This window comes from Anopheles funestus, chromosome 2RL, assembly GCF_943734845.2.
Source record: "Anopheles funestus chromosome 2RL, idAnoFuneDA-416_04, whole genome shotgun sequence".
Taxonomy (NCBI): domain Eukaryota; kingdom Metazoa; phylum Arthropoda; class Insecta; order Diptera; family Culicidae; genus Anopheles; species Anopheles funestus.
The window spans coordinates 19458081-19476824 of NC_064598.1; the positions used below are offsets into that span (position 1 = coordinate 19458081).

The window sequence follows — 18744 nt, forward strand, 5'->3', positions numbered from 1 at the left end:
CTGCAGGCGAAGAAGAAGAAAATAAACGCACAGAAAATACACCACCTTGATGAACCGTACCTCTGGCAAAGGCAAACTGACCGGTGGCACTGGAAACGAATTTATTTAACTTGAAGACACAGCCGTTACCGTGAAGGACGGTTTTTGGGTACGCAAATGGGAAATGTTTTCTCGTTTACCGGATGACTTATAACTGGGGCTCCCTGGTGAGGGACGATGTACAGACCGGATGTGAAATTTTGCCAAGAAGCTAAGTGAGCGGACCGCTTGAAATGGATAGGGGCCTACGGGAGATAAGCAGAGCAGAGAGATAAGTTTTTTTTTCGGGGTTTGAGAAGAATGAAACCATAGTTTTCAGAGCCCCTCAAAAATAAGAAGAAGTAATTTCTGTTTCCCAGTAGATGGCGACATACTCTAGCAAGGTGAGAGAACTTAGGAAGGAATTTTCATACACAAGTCTTCCTTGAAGTGTTTCTTTTTGGTCCCTTCCAAGGATTTGATCTTTTTCTATCCGCAATGAAAGCTGTGAAAAGCGTTAAGAAACATTAAAACATACAAAAATGTTTACGTCCAGGAAGTAGAAAACAAAATCTTCCTTCCATATGCGTTTGTGTGCGTCAGTATCGTTTTTTCTCCAAATACTCTATCCGTTGACAACGGCTTTATCGCATCCTTCTGGGCGACACGTGCGAAGGAAAAACTCTGCAGTAAATCAATATTTTAGTCAGCTTCAGTTTTTATCCACCCATAGTAGTAAATGCACAGGCCACACATGCTGTGTTGTAACTGATCTGCCAGCATCACCACCCAGTTGCCGATGGTCTGTGGTGTTACTAGTTACCGTTTTTCTTCCAACACAGTCCGGCTGCCATTCCGATGATGCGGCAGATTGCCAACGAAATGTTTTTGGCTGTGTGCCTATCCGTCCGTATGGCATGAGTGGATGAGACTTTGGTGCAGGAAATTTATGACTCCTCGAAGGATAATCAACTCTACTCCCAATATAAAAAAAAGAAAACTTCCGCCAAACGATTGAGTGTGGAGAAGGAAGAGAGAGACAACAACAACGAAAGGAACAGTCCAAAACCCGCAAGACCGCAACCGTTAGGTGAGTGATCCGGTTGAGGTTACCGAAGTAGAGCGGAATGTAACCGCAATATAGTACGGATCACTCCCCAAGAGCGGCTGCATATTTGATGAGAAGGTGTGTCGAAAGCGTCTTTGTGAGATTTTCGAACTGTGCTAAAAGTATACCCGAGGATCAAATTCAGGAGTTCAAATTCAAAGTTTCTATAAAACATTTAGCATTTTGTTTTTATTTCATTTTGAGGATTTATCGCGGTTGAACAAATGATATCAGTGTGATTTTAAATCCTGCCAAAAAAGTTAGGCAACTTGATAGATTCATTTATGCAAACTCTAGGATCGTAAAGCTTTTATTTCCGCAGTAATCTCCATGCACAAGACTCTCTATGGTTTAATGGTGGTGGTTCTGGTTGTCAGATGACAGAATTGGTGTCAAATCACATCTCGGATCGTTCCCTAGAGATAAGGCATACAATCCAGATACGGATTGATAAAATTCAAGATAAATCAGAACTGAAACTAACCAAAAAAGCAACACGAAGTTGAAACGTCCTTCTTTTATATCAGTTTAAGATTAATTCAGATTCAGAAATTTCACATATCCAACTGTGTAGTTGATTTTACGCTAGAAAAATAAAAGATCTTTATCCTGTTAAATGACCTTTTACTACCAGGAAGAGTCTACGCTAAGGAGGTGAAACAATTTCCATACTCCTTAACCTAGCTAGAGAGGATCCTCTCAGTCACTCAGAGGTAGAAACTTCAGAGACCATCTTCTATCAGTCTAAGCTGATGGCATAGACATCATTGGTTCAGGACTCTTCTATGGAGTGGACGCACATCAAAGGATCGAACGGGCAGTAGGAGATCAAACCTGAGGTTGATGATTAATTCCATGATGTTGACACCACCAACGTCTCTCCTGAGAAATGAACTTTGTCCAAACTCAGGAAATAAAGGAAGATACTAAGAATCCCATCCCGACCGTCCCCCCGTAGCAAGGACTGACTATCCGGCTGCGTGGTAAAACTAAGTCTAGTAAGCCAGAAATGGCCGGCGTGACCTGTAAGGTCGTTAAAGCCAAGAAGAGAGACTAAGAAGTATTTTTGGCACATATGGAGCCAAAATGTCCATGGAAGGACAATGGAGGACTTGCTATACGGACGAGCTCTATAAGTTGTACGATGAACTCTCTATCGTACAGCGAATTAGACACGTCAAGTTCCGAGGAATGGTCATGCCATACGAATGATACCTAACGATCAAGAACCCAAAGTCCTTTTACATCGTCCACAGAGGACACAGGAGACGAATTAGGTCATAAACTGAAATGAAGTGGTGACGTTGATGCTTCCACCAAAAAGGTGGATTTCTAGACAACGGCGCTCGATCGCGAGCGGTGACTCAAAAATTTTACTAGAACTAGAACACTAGAATCAGCTCCTAACAAGCGAGCCTAAATGATTATACTCTAAATACATTTTTATTTCAGCGCATATTGTTAATGTTTGAGGAACAGTTTCACCAAACAAAATCCTCTAGAGAACATTGAAGAAAAGAGCTACCAAGTCACCTACAACGAACCATTGGCGGGATAATAAATCACAAAATAATCCCATTTCCTACGAGACGCATTGGTTGATCACTTCATCATTCCACAAATCATTCCAATACATTACAGCTCTGTATTTTTGTTCTGCAGCATTCTCTTCCAAATCGCAAGCAAGGTTGATTGCAGTTGTCGTAAACATGGTGGCAAATAAAGCTATAGTCATGCATCTTGTTAGCGTATAAACCATGGTTTAGTAAACGTGCCCCTTGAGACACAAAGCAGCAAGTGATACCTTCGACCCGCTAGTTAATACGGAAAGTTACAATAGATCCTAATTTACCTGCCATACTGAAATACATTCACTTACAATTCATTGCTCCTTCGTGGTATGGAATGGCTTTGGGTTATTACGATTGGTATAATTTTATTTATTCGAGCCTAAGGATAAAGTAGGCAAACACCGTAAAACCCTTTTTACCAACGTGCCACATGTTTTCGTTTCGTACAAATTGCTCCATAGTGAAATTGCGATCGTTTCTGGGAGCTTCCCACAATCCACAGGTGATGTCTTCTCACAAAATTTTCTGGCCGCATCGGGATACAGACACAAATGTGTGTACACCTCAGCGTTCATTTAAGTCTATAGCCGAAATGCACTCATTAGGACAAGCCTTTTGGCGGTGTAGAGAAACACGTGAACGCCTGAGCTTTGTGTGGAAAACTTGTACGGGAAATAGTGGCTGGCTCAGTGCCAACAAACGAACACTCAAGTTGCGGGACCGAACCAGAAGCTTTGTTAAACGAGCTAGATTGGAAGCAAAACGATAGATGAGGGATAAATTCAATCCTACTGCGACCGGTTCAATAGCAGATGGTACGATTTTAAAAACTCTACGGTTTCGCGGTTTGCATCTGCAGTTGACGTCACATCTACCTGCGGAGATGAGTTTTTTGTGCTTCCGGTGAATACTACCTCCCGTCGCTTCCAAACACGGGACTGCAATTTCAACTTGAACTCGAACATTCGCCGGTCAATACTATTAGCGCTAGCAGCTGGATGTCCTTCGGCAAAACGCGTCAAGTCCGTTCCGATCTCTGGACCTTTTAGGCGGTGTGAGAACGAGAGGGAAAAAGCACACGCAAAAGCAGTGCGAAGCTGTCCAGCTGTGTGTGTGTCCTAGTTATGCACCAAAACCAAAGCCCCCGAAGCACGAGCAGCTTGATAGTTCCGCTGCGTACCTGCTGCTAATGCAGGATGTATTTATTCTTCCTATCATCGGCATTCATTTGCATAAATGACAAACAGTACCGCATCCCCTCGAACCGGACCGCTAGCGATGACAAGCCAGCGTGCGTCCCCGGGCCACTGCTGGGGCATGATGTTGCATTCGATCGTGCATGCGAACTGCAGCACACTGCGGGTGGAGCAAACAATCGGCCACATTACCGATGGCAAGCTGGGCGATGACTAGTTCCCGGAAAGAAATTAGGAAAGTTCGGATTGTCCTGCTGCGTCTCTGTTATTGAATACGGTTGGACACCGCGTACGATGTTCACCGGCGCACACCAGACCAGACAGGTTATGTTTGCCGATGTTCTCACCAATGTTCGTCTGTTCGTGTTAGGTGACGGCTCAGTGGACAGGGGCAGTGAACAGTGAACGGTCTACGCGGTAATCCCGTGACCTAGTTCCTTGCAACCGTACAGTATCGTCCCGTATCGATGGCTACAAAAGGCTGAACATCGTCAAGTCGGATTTGAACGACTAATGATCAGATCCGGATTAGATTGATTTTCGAACATCCGTATTTTTTTTGTGCTAGGGAGGGAAATTCATCTTGCTGCTGGCTTATTATGAAAGCAAACTAAACGAGTTGATTGAGAAGAGCTGTGTTTCATAATTAACAGCAACGACGAGGATTGAAACTCTAGTATCTGATGGTAAAGTCACTGAGTTGATATTGAATATTGAAATCCGGTAGGTTAACACCGTTAACAACTGTCGGATCATTTTGATCTCTTATCAAGTTTCGTTTCTGATTGTGTGCAAACCCCAATGAAATTTTACTACTATGTCATATATAATTAATATACTAATTTACTAACCGAAGAGCTTTCAATACCTTGTCTATGCGAAGAAATAGAAATCTTCAAGTCAAGCATTTAGGCGTGTGGATTATACTACTAACAAAATGGGTATTTGGAGAAAGTGTAAGCCAAGAACCCATTCATGCACCTTGCAAGCTTGCTGAAACTGTAATAAAAACCACTCCAAACATAAATGTTAACGTTTGATTCACAGTTTTCGAAGTCTTCGGCTATTGGCTGAAACCGTTGAGACTTTGAAGTTTATCGATTTATTATTTTTCGGAGCCGCAATTCCTTCAAATGAATTCTGAGAGACCATATCAGGCAGAAACAGCTTTCAACTCCTAAAAAAAATTACCAAACATTCCATTGAGCTATCTTCCATGAAAGATCTTCTTCGGGGACATAATGAGGGAGTCGTCAATGCTTATTTTCTTGATGAAGAGCATAAAATACAGGGTCACCACGAAAGCTGTTACCGTGAAGCGTACATCTCGCCATTTAATAACGGGCTAATGATGAGCTTTTGCTCAAGTTTTGCTCGATCTTAATTTTTGAATTCTAACGCACTTTACGGCCATGAATACCGTTGTGTTGTGGCTGTAACTGGACGTCCGGTACTTTCGTTTATCTACAGAAGGGATATTACTTTCGCATTGGCTATATCCGGTGAACATGAAATATCGAACAACTCTTAGGTGACGAAGTACTTCCTGGCTTTTTAACAAAAAGTTTTTCTATCAAACATTCAACATTATCAAATGTTGTCTGCTTATTATAGAATTAACATTGCTAACAAGAGCTGAAGCATAACTGACTTGATTCTGACTTGATCGTTAAAATTCAGTCCCTTTTTTTAAATCCATACAACTGCATTGTGTATTTTTATTTAATTTAAATAAACCTAGTATGATGTACACAAGAAGGTTTCCAAAAATCTAACAATAATAAATCCTTAATTATAACGTGTTTGCTCTACTTTAAATATAGAATTGATTTAACGTCTGATTTTAGCTAAACTTTTCGAAATATTGAATAAGGTATATCAACACTTGATCTTCCATCCTTCAACAATCATATGCTAAAAATGTGTCCATACAAAATAACAGAAAAATCATCAACACAAACCATCCTACTGAGAGGGAAAGGGGGCCGGAAATCTAATTTTTCTTTGATCCCTTTGATGAGACAGATTTGCGTGCGAAGCTTCATTCGTGCTGATCAGCACGAAAACTCTCAGTCACAAGCAAGCAAGAGATGGGAGCAGGATTGGCGGAGTATGCTTTTTTCTTCTCTTCTCTCTTTTAATGCAAAACCCATCAAACGCACCCGACAGTGTGCGTTTCCGGGAATTGGAAAAACCCAAACGTGCCTGTGGTGTTGCTGGAGCGCGAACAATTTCACAATCGTCATCGCACGCCGAAAAAGAACCCGGCGAGACAACATGCCGCCTTAACCCATCCCATTTTTCCTTCCCTCCGTTTTTTCACCCCCTTTTCCAACATGAAGATGAACACGCCGGAAACATAATCATGATCGGATGATGCTTTCGGACGGGGCCCCGGGAAGCGTTGGAAACAACTGGCGCCAACCGGAACGTGTAAAAGCATACACACACATGAAATCAACGCACAGAAAACGAAACAACATATTTACCCTTCAGCTTCGGAAGGAGATACACTAACCAGGGGGGTGCGCACTGTGCATGGGGACGATGTGGAATGAATATCAAACCAGAACTTTTGTAAAAACAAACCAAACGTTAGGGGATGGAAAAAGGGGGTGGGCGCGGGTGGGTGTCTGAAGGTAGGGTTTTAATTCCGCAATACGCATGAAAATGGCACAACTTTTATTGCCTACCGTTTGTATGTCGGTTTTTATTATTTTGTCATTTTATTATTGCTACCACCACTGGTGCTTCCAACACGCACCACGAACCGCAACAGCGTACGCGGGACACATCTTGCAAGCGTTTCCATTACGGTCAGGAGGTAAGCAAAATGGCAACGCAACGATCGTTCCATTCGAACGATAGTATGCGTGTGTGTATGTTACAGTAGATGTGTGACATAAGACGGAAGGAAACTTTTTTTTTTCATTCCAAAAAAAAATTCCTTCTGATACTATACTGAACCTTCTTCATATGCTTATTTGCAAGTAAATTGTACAAACGTCCTTGCAAGTACGATATGCTGCACAAAAGTGTCCTTGTGTTTTTATTTTATTTTACTTTTTTCGTTATTTTATTTTTTCTATTTTGCTTATTGTTACTACTCCATCTGTGTTCGGCCTCACATACTGGTACATATGGTTCAGATTGTGCAAAAATTTTCTTTAGGTTTTAACGATTTCGTCCGCGCGTTCTGACGAAGCTTTCTTTGTTTGTCAGAGAAGTATGTGAACTCCATGATCAGCATAAGCTTACAAATTATATTTACCAACTAATCAATAACAAATGTTTAATTAACAATTCAAAAGCATTAAACAAAATTCATCCTTCTAAAAGACCAATTGGTTCCTTGATAACTCTATTTTACGATTTTAATTATAAATTTGTCAAAAGTTTGATGACCCGTTATTGAGGTGAAAAGCTTGATGCTTCGTTGAAAGCTTTTGTTAAGGGGGTCAAGATTGGCAAAGCTAAGTGTTTAAAAAAAATATTTTTTATTTCTTTTTTTTATTTACCTGAAATTATTAACAATTAAAAATATAAATTTCAAACTTTTTTGGATATGATAAAAAGATTTCAAAACGAACCGAAAGCTCTCTTTCAATAATAATACAAAACAGAGCTATAGTACAAAAATGTCAAATATTTGTGCTTTCTGTGTGATCCTGTGCTGAACGAAAGATTAGAAAAACTTGCTAAACTTTCTGAAGCCAAGTTCTGTCGGTTAACAAATCTTGAACGTTAGAAATAAATAATTTATCATAAACTTCCTAAACAAGAACTATCATAACAACCTTTCAAATCCGAGAACACACGATACAGAGATTTGCTTTTATTTATTATCACATTACCATTTTATGATTTAACGAATGAAGATTGATAAAAAAAAAATAATTTCAAATTACATTTCAATTTAACCGTCACCATACAAAGCACACACATTGCAACGGTATCATGTTTCTTCCGCAAAAACGTAACAATTCGTTAATGTCGAACAAAACTTCCCTTAGAATGTCGTCTGTCGGCACATTCATGCTTTTGTCTGTGGACGAAAAAAAAACTCTTCCCCAAACGCGACGCATTCCATTCGCCACAACAGACCAGAGAGGAAACCGGACACGGAAAATGTGAAAGAGGACAAAACTTGACGAGCCCGAGTTTGTGCAGCAATGAAAAACCTCTGTCTTGTCCCACTTTCAGCACTCGGTGGCACAGAGGAGAAAACAATCCTTCACCATAATTCTTCGGCCACGAGTTTGCTCGGTTTTTTTTGTTATTCATTTTGTTATCACTCAGCAGTGCTATTGTGCATGTGTGTGCATATCGTGGTTCTCTACATCGTACAGGGTTTCTTGCCGGGTGCTTCTCCGGGCAGGACATTGGGCTACATTATGCATAAACCGTACCATAAATGAAGAATGATATTTGCTTTCGTTTGTCTTCCTTTTTTTGTTGTTTTTGTTTGCTTGGTTGGTGGGTTTGGGTTGGTAAGCAAAATGCCACCGAGTATGAGGGAGGGCGAATGGTGCAAAAGTTGACTTTGTTTTTCATCTCGTCGTCATGAGTTGGATTTTTTTTTTGAACACCAAGAACAGGCAAGCATTTCTTGCATATATGCTCAGTTGGTTGGCGCCGTTTTTCCATACCATAAACTTCTCATCCGATTTTCTTCATTTCTTTAGCAACGTAACAATTTTAGTGTGGATTTTTTTTTATCCACACAACACTTAAATTATGCCAAATTGTAAAGTGCTGGTCGGCTTAAAAACAGAACAATTTGTGTATTTATTAAAATTGGAAAATAGTCGTAGAAGCAACACTTTCCACATGACCTATTCTGGTTCTTAAAAATACACCGCAAACAATGTATTATAAATTTAATAAAATTAAACATATTTCCTTATGCATTAAATTTAACATTAAACAAATGAAGCAATGTTTTAAGTATCAAATGAATGATCCTTTAATTTAGTATTAAAAAATATTAAAAATCTTCATTTAATTGATATATTTTAAAATACCAATTGTTGGTTACAAACCCACAAAACAATCTCCCGGTAACATGATTCAAACAGAATTCTGTTCTGTATTTGACAAGGCCGGATAATTATCAGTCGGTGATTCCCAAAAAAAATGAAACATCAACTGTCTGTGCGGATGTGGACTTAAAATAATTAATGAATGCTCGAGTAGATTAAACCAACAATAACAAAGAAATGCTCACTACAGTAAACAAATAAAACGTCAAAAGCATTCGCGCACCAAATCAGCTCATCGATATTTCCCGGGTGCGGGATTTTGAAACCCGATGCACAAAGGATATAAATGTAAATGTTTGATTTAAGCATGCACCAAAGAAAGGGCAGTGAATGGAGTGAATGGAGTGGTGGAGAGATAGGAGAGAGAAAAAAAAACACTCGTTAGAATATTAATTAAATCGATAGTAGCCTTTCCTGTTGGTGCAGAGCACTGATGATGATGATGATGATGATGATATACGATAAGGTAAACACTAAGAGCAGATACTGCAAAATTGAATCAATATTTCCGATGCACTCACTATGTGAGAAGTGTTAAATTAAAATTATTTTAGAGGCCGTCTACGTAGCAGTGGAATACAAGAACAAAGTTTTGAATGTTTGAAATACATTTTGAACAAATTTAATTTTGGAATTTACTTAATATAGAATTAGTTCTTAATATGGAAAAGATTTGTAAAAGTCATTCTTCAACTACGGAAAAATAATTTGAGCTCAAAAATGTATCTGATTCGAATGAAGCATAACCAATCGAAATGTCTGAACAAGTTATTCTAGTGTTTATCAGTTTTATATTTTTTTTTGAACTTCCAGAGATCTTAGTCTACCATTTCTTTTTACTGATGATTTTACTGATGATCAACTAGTATCTAACAAACCTAAAAAGATCCTAAGTTTTGATACCGCTCTTTTCTAGTGATGGGTAAATCATCAGACATTCTGGAGTATACTCCGGAGTTCCCAACACTATGGACCCATGAGAAACTTGTGAATGTCCATAAAACTTATTCTACTATCTATAACCTGTTCACACGAACACGGCAGCACTTTCTCTGCACCTATTTTTTTCCTGTTACAATGCTTCAATACTTTATGAACCGTAAATAATTTCAAACTATTGATTTTGCATCATTCTCCACAACTTCAACCGATTTCCGACGAAAGAGTACACTGGTAATATGTCAGGCGATTTACCATAATGACGAGTCGTAGTCTCATTAAAACCATACCACTTCACAAAACGATGGTAAAGCATAGTGGCAATAACAGAGGGCAACAAAAAAAAGTACTAATCGAGATGTAAAAATAGACTGTAAGCAACTATTCAAATTCACAGTAGGATGCTCTCGGTGGAACAGAGAATTAAAGACCCGCTTTTCCAATCCATCTCACCCATCCCCCGGGCACAATGGATGATTGACCAGATATATTAAAGAACAGCCATAGAACATGGGTATTAACAAGTAGGCACATCATCCTACAAGCCTGCCACCCAGGCATCCCCGTTTAAAAGCTGACCGTCTTCAACGATCTAGCTTAATAGTGAAGCGCACAGTGGCACCGACCATCGGTAGAAGTCAGCTAAGTTCGTTATGTGAAAATCTATCAAATTTAATTGATGCAATTAACAAACGGTAAGCTCCGGGTACCGGGTTGACAGGGCAGGGGCGCAACCATCCGGTAGCAGCAGTATCGGATGACTGAGCCTGTGCAAAATGCAGCCAACACATACACCAATGCTAACCGTGTCTGCCGCCGTGTCAGTCGGTCGGTCGATATATTGCTTCCCACGGACGATTTTGTACGCCGGGTTATTCCGCTTTCCGCATCCGAAGAACTTGTCCTTTTGAACCGGAACTGTACGTGTGCCAGGGAGCGTGTGTGTGTGAGCAGTAGTCGGAAGGCTCGTCATGTTTCCTCGACCGAGGTCGGACAGGTGCGAAAAGCAAACTAATTCACCCGGCACGAACCATACTGTCCGTATTTGTCGGTACTATCGGCCGTTCTAGACCTCAATCGAACAGCACACACGTGTGCGATGTTAGACAAGAACGAGACAGAGTGAGCGAGACAGAGAGACAGCAATGAAATTAAATTTCATTTTGTTAATTGATGATTTCATATACGAATAATGAACCGACTAAGGACGGGCGTGCGTTTTGCAAGAAGCAAGGACGATATGGAACCTAACACCACCACCCCCCCATCAGAACGGCACACCTACGGTGTGATGTGAAAGTTTTATGAACCGTGAGAACACCGTGTGTGAGCCCTTTTTACCTCAACACGATTGACACTCGCCCAATGGATGAATCGGTGCGTGTGTAAGCGTGCGTCCACATTAAGCTGTCCTTAAGGGATGGACCTGTTTTAAGGAAGTGTAACGAAAGGACGTCCATTGTCTTACGGATAACAAAACCACACAAAGGAAATCCAAACGGGAAGCACCCTGCAGCTTTATGGGACCGATTAGATCGGTAGTCGGTGTCTAAACGAGCCGCGAGACCCTGGGTAAACGGTACAATAGTGAGTGTTTAGCAAAAGCAACCACAATGCAGGAAAACACAACCCCCCCTTGGATTGGACCTTTCCGGTTGGAAAAGTTTGATCAGCCGTAAAAGGGTGGTTACCGTTCGGTTAAAAATTGTTTTCGGTGGTTTTGTAGGTGACGTTAAGGAAGATTCCTAACTTACCGAGAAAACCGAGAGAAGTGAAACTTTTTATGATGATGTATTGAAGTATAAGAATTATTTTAGTAAACCACATAAAGTATATTTTTGTTTTCTTTTTTTTTTGCCCAAAATTTTCTATTCGAATAAGAGCTGAAAAACTCGGGAAAGAGTTAAAACTCTTTTCAATTTTCAGATGCAATTTTATTGCTACAACATTCAATATTTTCCACTGCTTTGTAAACTACTAAAAAAACAATACATTTCGTATGTTTTTAGTTAATCCACACTACACAACATTCAGCATTTTTGTTTCCTATTCCAAAAGTTCGTTAAACTCACACAATCATCATTATTCAACGTGGATTTAACATTTGCATAAGTAGATCCATCCGCCCCACAGATCGCGTTCACGAAACGCACGATCGTTTCGTGCGTATGTATGGCGAACACCCCTAGGGCAGGGGTTTTCAAACGGATAACATATTTTATATAACTGAATTGTTTTTCTTATTATGAAAATTGTATATGAAAAACAGAGATTTATACTGTTTTAAACCCATGATAAAATGGGACATTTTGAATAATAATTTTTGGTACTATTTTGCTGTTAAATATTTTGTTTTTATTTTACACTCTTTCTCATTTTCATAAATATAAGATTTTAAATTCGCGTAAAACTCTCCTCAGACTAACAAAAAGTTGCAACTAATAACTTATTTCTTGCACTTACTTTAACGTTTGGCAACTAAATTTTTATTTATGTAGAATTTTAAAATTAAACAAAATGTTCCAAACTTTTGCTCTGCTAAAACTTTCCCACGTAATATGGCGTTCCACACGGTTGGTTTTAATATTCCTATTCTGTTTAATGTACAATGGAAATTTAAAACAATGTTCGAAACATTAACTTAGAAATATTTATTAAAATAGACAGAAGCAAGAATGTCTTTCTCCAATGAATAATATTTCTTACTTTTTAATATCTGGATCTGTTTTTCTACCTAACTGGTAGCCCCTGTAGCACCTGTCAAGTGCTTTAGCAGTCGACAGAGAGACTGTCAAACCAGTCCTATCTTTTTCCCGCTATACTGAACACGATAAGCAGTGAACCGGAACGCTTCACTTCAAATTGCGTTTTAAAACAGTGCCAAAGTGTTAATAAAGCGATCGATAGTACTAAAGTGTATTAAACTTAAAACGTAAGCGTTATTATAAAACCAAATCTCACACGTTTATCAGCATCCGGTTGTGTTCAGGTATTTAGGTACAGTGATTATTATAATCATGCATGTTACCAGCATCAATGCGCCACATAATTTCTCCCCCCCACCACTCCACATACCACATGTGACTCTATTGACACCAGTGAAGATTGTCCCCGCAAAACCGGTATGCTGAGTTTTGTTACCGCAACGAATGCTATAAGCCGTGGTGCCGCTAGTAGCTCGTAAATCATAATCTAATAATCGTAGCAAATCAACGCAAATGCCGTTTGTGTATGCCGAGCGTAGTGTAGAAGGCCGCCGGAACCCGAATCAAAAAGTGGGGTGAGGGTTTACATTGAAATGGTTCACTTTTGCGTATGTTTATGAGCAATCAAATAATGCTGATAATGGGAAGTCAAGTTTCGCTTCGTGGATGGGCCAGCCTTTGTGGAAGAAATTTTAAAATAAAACAGGAATTTTGAAGCAATTTTTCCAGATTCCAAAACCTTCGAATCACTAAGTACCACTGTATTAAGATGAATTGATAATTCATCTTAAGAATATGCAATGATCACACGACTGCAAGAATTTAAAATTCTATTGACATGAATGCCATAATTTTGAGTAAATACAAATAAATGCTTTCACCGTAACAGAAGCATCAACAAGTGTTTACCCTTGCCAAATTCGCCCAATCTATCAAATGAGCATTTATCAAGCGTTTTAATCCCACAAGATCTATATTTAACTTACTAAATACGGCTTTTACTCAGTAAGCAGCAAAACAGTAAACAGTGAAATTAAGTTAAAAAAAAACAGAGCAAAAAATCACAGTTGCTGGCGTTAGAACCAGTGATAGACACACACATACAGCCATACAGACACATTAAAAAGCAGCATAAACCGATACACCAAGCGAAGGCGAATTAAGCAATACGCGAGCATAAAATGTACGTCCATTGACACCACCACCAGCTTCCGGTTGTGTGTAAATACATCGCTTGTGCTAATGTTTGCAAATCCTTAGCAGGCAATTAAATAAAATTAAAATGAACAGTATTTTATTCCGCGCACCGCTACAGTAATCTGGATCTGAATCTGACAAGCTAACGAATGCTGGTTTAAAGCAGGATTACTACTTCAGGGCTCAACTCTGGACAACAATTTTTTATTCAACTAATGTTATCCATATGTTTGACTAGCTTAAAAGCCCTAAAGGCTGTTATCCCTGAAATAGTAATAACATAAAGACAAGGATCAACATGTTTTCTCACTCTCCTCTCGCGATTCACAACATGTCTGAAGGCCTTTTTAATGAGCCTCTGGACAACGTTTCAAACAACCTTTCTGAAGTTCTAAATTCTAAACAATAACATGTCGAACAGATATTACCGAATTGAGTTCTAGTGCTGAAAGAGACCCTGTATTACCAGACAGCCTTGAAAAAAGCATATGCTTTGCGTATGTATGTTCTACATCATCGTTACGGAAGAAAAAGAAGTACCACATATAGCAAAATACCTAAAACTACACACAACAACAAAAAATTTAATATACACTCGCCCAAAAACAGCTGGATAAATTCATGGTACGTTAGTAAATAGCTTCGGTCGCTGCCTTTATTCCACCTTCCCACAACCAGACACGCATCTCCCAAAATGTGCGAACCCTACAGACTAATACCGGATCATTATGACCCGTCTGTCGGTGTAGTATCGGCAAAGGTACATGTGTTACGCACCTCCACCGCCCCATCAGCAGACCAGACCCTCCCCCGCAGTCGACCAGTACTAATCGGTGGACCACCATCATTATGCATTAATAAGTAGCTACCCACTTTGGCGGAATAATCTCCGTTAGGGGCGCTTCGTTAAACTAATTAAATGGCATTTGAGTGGCAGTGGCAGCGATCGGTTTGATCGTACACCCACGAACCCAGCGAGGCGCGCCGCCAGGATAATGCTTAATGGTGGCACTATCTCTCTCTCTCTCTCTCTCTCTCTCTCTCTCTCTCTATCGCTCTTTTTCCCTCTTCGTTTTCCCAGCATTTTATGTGTGTGTGTCGGATATAATCGGATACGACCAGGCTCGTTATCTTGTTATCCGGTGCCTACATACGTGTGATTGAAAGCGATCAAGTGGCAGAGCATAATGTTGCTCCGATTTCACACCGAACACGTTCATCAATTTGCTTCTTCTTTTTAGCCTCATGCATTTGCGAGTAAATTAAACTAAACGATTTATCGCGTACATTAACTCCCGTCACAATGCACACAATATATGTAATTTGCAAAATTAAATAATGTAAACAAACGAACTATTGTTAGCCCATATTACCTATTAGCCCTTGTTAGAAAGCCTTTTTCAAAAACAAACACATTTGGAATTTTCCGGACAGCTATTAACTAATCAACTGTAATACTTCTCTTCTAAATGTGGCATGGGTTGGCAGTTTTTAAAATCGGATTATACGTGACGGCACTTTTCATACAACAAGCCCGTTTCGTGGCCGATAGCAAGTATTGATTTCGCATCGAGCTGCTTTATTGTTTTGTGCGACGAAAATGTTCCCTCGATGAACGGAAGACGAATGGCCACCGTCAGTTAATAGGACTTACTTTACGGATGATATTAAAAGGGCCTGCATGCGGACATGGGCAGCGGGCTAAGACCGGAAAAACAACTCCAAGAGGTCAATGAGCACTTGTGCTCGGGGTTCGTGTGAAGGAACCCGCCCCTCCGCTGTGTCAACAACGTGGATGCCTCTCCACGGTGTGTATGATAAAGCTATTTTCTGCAAATTCGGCATCTTTACCCAAAAAACTAGGAAGGAACAAAAGCTGATGAAATTGTGTCCCCTTTCCGAATTGCGACCGGGCGGTCGGCGGTTCCTGTACGGTAGAACCACAAATGGAGCCGCAGCACACGGCGGACGTAAATGGCAATGCTATTTTTATCTATTAGAAGCATGAATTATTGATGAAACATGCTGATAATCTTCCTTTCTTTTCCGCAACCGTTCCCCCTTTACCACGGACCGTCTAAGTCTTGGACCATCTCTGATGAGACTTCCATCTGCAAAACCGGTGACCGGCCCGGTTGCGATACCCGGTGACAGCGAAGCATGAAATATTTATCAGTTCTTATAATTGAGTGTCGGTGTGATTCCATTGCCGGAAAAAGCGGGAAACGCGACAACAAACCCAAGAATAAGTAGGAGAAAAGTTTCCAAATATTTTCCTAGGTTTCCACGGGTTGGCGCGGAACAGTCGCCTTTCTGAGCATCCCGCACATCATAGAGTCGATTCGACTGAAGGATTCCTTTTGACGTCACAATCCGTCACATTGCTTCGTAGTTGGTAACGTGTACGACGTTGTACACGAGTGGCAGCTTCCTCTCTACTTTGCATCGAATAATAAAATGCTATGTTTGGAAGCTGTGCCATTATGTACACGTGAAAATCGGTAAATCGGATTCGTCCAATTTCAATTAGAAGCGTGACATTTGTTTCAATGTTTCTTGCTACCGTATTTACATCACATGTGAGGTTAATGGCAACAAATATTGAAAAGTGAGGAGTGATTGGAATGACGAAGAGGTGACTTGTTTTCCAATAAGTTGTGTCTATATGTTGTACTACAATGTAGGTGTACAAATATTGATACGTCAAGTGACGAGTGATTGGAATGATGGAGAGGTGACTTGTTTTCCAATAAGTTGTGTCTATATGCACTACAATATAAGTGTACAAATATTGATACGTCAAGTGACGAGTGATTGGAATGATAGAGAGGTGACATGTTTTCCAATAAGTTGTGTCTATATGTAGTACAATCTAGGGATCATTGATGTCATCCAAGATATTGTGAAAAATTGGGGTTTCAGTTATTACTTAGGTTAATGGTGTCATCAAACAGGGACTATATATGTAGACACTAAGTAGAATCTCAAGATATAACGTTGGACACTAAGTAAAGTCTCAAGATACAACGCTGGACACTAAGCAGAGTCTCAAGATACAACACTGGACACTAAGTATAGTCTCAAGATACAATGCTGGACACTAAGTAAAGTCTCAAGATACAACGCTGGACACTAAGCAGAATCTCAAGATACAACGCTGAACACTAAGCAGAGTCTCAAGATACCACGCTGGTGGCTGAAGATACAACGCTTGGTGATCAGGGATATCTTGAGCATTTAAGATTTTTTGTTTAAATATTATATAAAAAAACGATTTTTTAACTGACAAACAACTAAGGCATTCTGAGGCGTTGGAAATTGTTGAAAATCCCGTCTCACTCACCCAAAGTTCGACGTGGTTTGCTTCTGAGTATCTTCAAACCTTGTGACCCAAAGACCCAGAGACTGTCCAAGTTACAAAAAAGATCCTATTTTTGGTCTCCCCAAAGTATTCTAAAGTGTTTGATCACTTTTCATATTCCGTATGAAATCTGCTTGTGTATTTCTCAGGAACACTCACGATTTAAGCAATTGAATGGGAACTCCATTCTTTCTTTTACCCGTTTACTTATGCGCCAAGGCTTTCTCCATAATTCACGATGTTGTAAATTTATCCTATCTCTGCTTTGTTGCCTCTAACTTAAAATTTATATGGCATTTTACGCAAACTAACAATGATGATCCATATAATACTGCCCAAAAGCTCACCGCTTTAACACGTACTTCGACGAAAGGATAATAGTATCTTCCAGTGTAGAAGACACTATATTATTCTCTTTCAGGTATATTATCGCCTGCACCACAATCCGTACCAAACGACTGTACACTGCAAGCAAATCCTACCACGATAAGCCTTTCCGGTGAGTGGAAACCGTACACAGCTCACCCGATAATGAACCCGTACTCTTGGACGCGTGCCGATTGGTTTTTGGGGGACAGAAATGAAAGCATCATAAAATATGAATGAAATGGACGTTCCAGGATGAACCGTGGTGTTAATTAAATAAACTTTCATCTTTCTCTGCCGGTTTGTGGGGCTGCTAGGAAAAGAGAACCCATAACATGGCATTACACACCGGTGTGTTGATGATGCTGGCGAGAAAATGACGCATTTTATGTTTGTACCTCCATTTTATCTTTCCTTTCGTAAAGATGGTCGGACTGATCCGGAAAGGGTTGAATATAGTCGTGAGAGATCCAATTTTCCATTAACAATCTCCCGTTGTCGAACGGGTGTTCGGTATTATGATATTGATCCGCAGAGCTAAGACAAGTCCAGATAAGCCAGTCACAAAATGAATCCAACTGGTGTGGGGGCCGTCGTCGTTACATACCGGCCCAGAACTGCCTGGGCAGAACTGCACACGGCCAAGAAAACACCCCGTACATGGATGCGTAAGTTTTGTCGGCAGTCAGAATAAATAGGGAAAACTTTAATAAGGAATTTAATTAAAAGAAAACAACACCCCGTACCGTACGGAACAGTGAAGTGAGTAAATGGCATTTCGACGCTTATCAACGCTGAGAGAACCAACCAAAAACCATGGGCCGGGAATAATTCGACACGAATCAACAGAAAATGGTACGCGCGGCAAGGCCAAATTATTGTCCTGTCGCTTTCGATCGTAAAGTTACCGGAAAGGAGAATTATGGCCGATAAATAAGAACCTGGGGTCTATAGGATCGGCAGACGTACGGTGGAGAATACGATACGGTACATCCCTAAATACTGATGACTTGGTCCTTTTTCGGCTTCTAAATGCTACGACCGACCGGGGGACACTAATGATTATGCAGTGGCACGGCATTGTTACGACGAGTGGTTCGCAATTCTGGAAGGTCACGGTGTTGCCTGAGTGTTTCAAACCATTTCGTACCAAAAACGTTATGGATGATGTTGAAAATCAATCAACAATTTAGATTGCAGTCAGGATGGTCTTTTAATTTCAACAAAGAAAAAAGTTATAT

At 40.1% G+C, this 18744-nt stretch overlaps 1 protein-coding gene across 2 annotated transcripts in view; it reads left to right on the forward strand.

Moving 5' to 3' along the window:
• LOC125763056 (acetylcholinesterase) overlaps positions 1 to 18744 on the forward strand; it is a 73549-nt gene that overhangs the window by 40726 nt on the left and 14079 nt on the right. The window lies entirely within an intron of this gene.